Source organism: Etheostoma spectabile, chromosome 22, assembly GCF_008692095.1.
Source record: "Etheostoma spectabile isolate EspeVRDwgs_2016 chromosome 22, UIUC_Espe_1.0, whole genome shotgun sequence".
NCBI lineage: Eukaryota > Metazoa > Chordata > Actinopteri > Perciformes > Percidae > Etheostoma > Etheostoma spectabile.
In genome coordinates, this window is record NC_045754.1 from 22,763,704 (window position 1) to 22,767,575 (window position 3,872).

The window sequence follows — 3,872 nt, forward strand, 5'->3', positions numbered from 1 at the left end:
TCTCTCTCTCTCTCTCTCTCTCTCTCTCTCCAGCCCCCGGTTTCCAGAGGACATGCGCAGAACGGAGAAGGAGACCGGTTAACGGTGACCGCTTTCTGATCCAGAGAGAGGACGCAGCTTTAATCCCATATAACCTGGGCCTCCACTTCTTCCATGCACATATTAGATGGTAAGTTTAGCTTGTAATGGAGTAGGCTATGTTTGCCCCATTGTTTCATAGATTAGTATCAATGCAGAAATATCCTGCCATTAGAAACTAAACAAGTGTGAAAGCGTCAAAAAGAAAAGCAACAGTCAGTGGTCTAATCATTTCATTCTATTGTTGGCTAGTTGACTTTATTATAAAATGGTATTCTACTGTAATATCACAGGGGGTTGTTTACAAAAGAAAAAAAGAAACGACAGGACCCAGAAAAGGTGAACTGTTTTTAATTTCACAGAATTACTAAGAGTTGATTCTCTGAATATTAAAAAAGCCCTGACTTTTCCATAAAACCTTTATTTATGTACTACTTCAACACACAAAGGGGATCTGACCGAGCTGCTGGTCCACCGGACTGCTGGAGCACACAGGCCCACCAACACAGGGAGTCCATGTCCAGTACCAGAGACAGAGCATGCTGTCTATTTCTTAGAGCATTCATAAGAAAAAAACAACAGTCTGATAGATCAAACCGATTTCATGTTGCAGGAATATGTTTTTTCTGACCCATTAGCGTCATCAGTTGGTCCACAAACATAAAGAGATGATGGCTCATTCATCTGAACAGAGCCCATCCTGGTGAAGACCAGGAGGTAACAAAACCTAGGCTAGATAGGGTTTCTGTTGGTCGAATGAAGACAGCCGTCTTATGTGGGCTCTATCTTAACACAGTACAGTAGAGGGTCTCTCGTTACACCCCCCTCACTCTCTGATACGTTCAGGTGATACAAATGTGGCGATCTGCCGGTCCACCCATCCAGTGACAGGAAGTGCTGCTTCCCCCGGGGGCCTCCCAGCCTGTCCCCACATTGTCCTTCTGAATGCCATGTCAACAGGGCCAGGCGTCAAACAGCAGAAACCTCTGTCCAGAGGGACAGCCTCTGTGCAGATGGGTCAAAGTCCACAGGGGACCCAACAGGGGCCCCAGTCAGCACTTTGTCCCTTGTGGCAGAATCAAGCTAACCATGAATTCAATTCAATTTAATTTTATATAGCGCTAAATCACAACAACCGTTATCTATGTTCTATGTTATTTATCTCCCAGGTCTTTGATAAAGAGCAGGTCTAGACCAGACTCTGGGATGTTATTTATCTCCCAGGTCTTTCATAAAGAGCAGGTCTAGACCAAACTTGGGATGTTATTTATCTCCCAGGTTTCATAAAGAGGAGGTCAGACCAGACTCTGGGATGTTATTTATCTCCCAGGTCTTCATAAAGAGCAGGTCTAGACCAGGACTCTGGGATGTTATTTATCTCCAGGTTTCATAAAGAGCAGGTCTAGACAGATCTGGGATGTTATTTATCTCCCAGGTCTTTCATAAAGAGCAGGTCTAGACCAGACTCTGGGATGTTATTTATCTCCCAGGTCTTTCATAAAGAGCAGGTCTAGACCAGGAATGGGATGTTATTATCTCCCAGGTCTTTGATAAAGAGCAGGTCTAGACCAGACTCTGGGATGTTTATATCTCCCAGGTCTTTGATAAAGAGCAGGTCTAGACGGACTCTGGGATGTTATTTATCTCCAGGTTTATAAAGAGCAGGTCTAGACCGGACTCTGGGAGGTATTTATCTCCCAGGTCTTTCATAAAGAGCAGGTCTAGACCGGAATCTGGGATGTTATTTACTCCAGGTCTTTCATAAAGAGCAGGTCTAGACCGGACTCTGGGATGTTATTTATCTCCCAGGTCTTTCATAAAGAGCAGGTCTAGACCGGACTCTGGGATGTTATTTACAGAAACCCAACAGTTCCCACCAAGAGCTAGCACTAGGCCAGAGAGGCAAGGAAAAACTTCCTTTAAGAGGCAGAAACCTCGAGCAGAACCACGGCTCAGGGTGGGGGGGCATCTGCCTCGACCGGTTGGGAGAAAGAGAGAGAGAGAGAGAGAGAGAGAGAGAGAGAGAGAGACACAGACAGATAGATAGATAGATAGTTGACAGACAGACAGACATATATATATATATATATATATATATATATATATATAGAGAGAGAGAGATAGAGAGATAGATAGATAGATAGATAGCTAGATAGAGAGAGAGAGAGAGAGATAGATAGAGAGATAGATAGATAGAGAGAGAGAGAGAGAGAGAGAGAGATAGATAGACAGATAGATAGATAGATAAATAGATAGGTCACACACACACACACACTCCTCTGCCCAGCGCAGCAGCTCACTGACCTGAGTCTGGGAGCAGAAAGTGTCTCTTGTTTGCAGTTAGAGTTCAGAAGAGAGCCTGAGGCCAGAGGCTCCATCCAGCCACTTGTCCCTCATCCGTCCCTGACTGGACAACTGGCTCCATTGTCTCCACAAGACAAATTCTCTGTTGTTGTTTTCCATTAGGTCTGTGTGTCTCCGCTTACCACATGTTGCTTCATTTCAGATATTACAGCTTTACAGATGTCTGTGGTGTGTGTGTGTGTGTGTGTGTGTGTGTGTGTGTGTGTGTGTGTATTTGTGTGTCTGTTTATGAAGGTTTTTGGTACCATTTTTCCTGCTCCAGGACTCTTGAGGATGTTGTATCCCTTTTTATTAATTAAATCTTCCAGCTCATTTACCTAACGCTAACACCTCATGTTCCAGATGAAAGCTGGTCCCCTGGATCTGTAACAGACAGGATCTGGAGCTGCACCATGAAGGATCAAACTATGTCTTTGTACAGTGAGTGATAATTCAAAGATCCAGTGAGTCCAGGGAGTTCTTCAGGCCGGACTGAAGGATGTCTACATGGTTGGGTACAGAAAAGACTGTAGAACACTGCTGTCCCTACTACAGCTCAACCATATTAACTCCTGTCCTTCGTCCTCTGTGATTGGTCAGCAAGAGGGATCCTCCTCGCTGATTGGACCATTATATTCAGACCACTGAAATGAATCTTCATTTGTGCAACTTTTAAAGACAATAAAGACAGTCAGACAATAAAGTCTCTCTCCAGCTGGTCTAAACAGATGACTCCTAAAGGGTCAGTTATATTTCAACCTTGTAGGACAAAGATATGTATTAATCAGAGCCTTTACATAAAGTAAGTGATTCATTTGACGCGTTGATTTAATAAACATTTGTATCAGGGTGCTACGTTTACTCTACAAAGCTGCGACCTCCTGGTCCTAGTGGTTCCGTGAGAAGGAACTCAAAGAGAAACTAAACAGCACCTGAGCGTCCAGCTGTTTAGCTCCGCCCCGCCGCAGTGATGACATCACAGCTGGGTGGGGTCAGAGGACCAACAGGAAGCTTAACATATGTTAACAACGATGGACAGGAATGTCCATCGTTGTTAACATATATGTCATCGTTGAGACTGAGGCCCCTTCGATCACACTGGGTTTTATTAGGAATGGTTAGTTCACTTCATGGCTGGTTGCCCCCCCCTTCTGTAGCGTTAGCTTAGCAGCCAGGCAGCTCAGGTTGGGTTTGAACGTCAGTGTTCTTGGTCAACTAGCAATTTGTTCAAATTCTCAATGGATCTGCTGCTTAGGGTACACCTTTAGCTTCCATGATGCAACTCAACAAAGACACAACCTAACAGCTGACTAGTTTTAACGTTCCAACCCAAACACAAAGAGAAACAGACTGATACGAGCAGCTCCAACCAGTCTCAGGAAACCTCCACACGGAACTGACTGAACATCATGTGGAACAGTTGGATGTTCTCAGGCCCACATCTGCTAATT

At 44.5% G+C, this 3,872-nt stretch overlaps 1 protein-coding gene across 1 annotated transcript in view; it reads right to left on the bottom strand.

Annotated features, from left to right (window-relative positions):
• The window catches only part of reck (reversion-inducing-cysteine-rich protein with kazal motifs), a 38,640-nt gene extending 38,592 nt beyond the window's left edge, over positions 1-48 (bottom strand). Inside the window, exon 1 of the mRNA XM_032503953.1 lies at positions 1-48. This exon is cut by the window's left edge and continues 200 nt beyond it. The gene's annotated coding sequence lies outside the window, so the exon portion shown is untranslated.
• Positions 49-3,872: the final 3,824 nt, after the last annotated feature.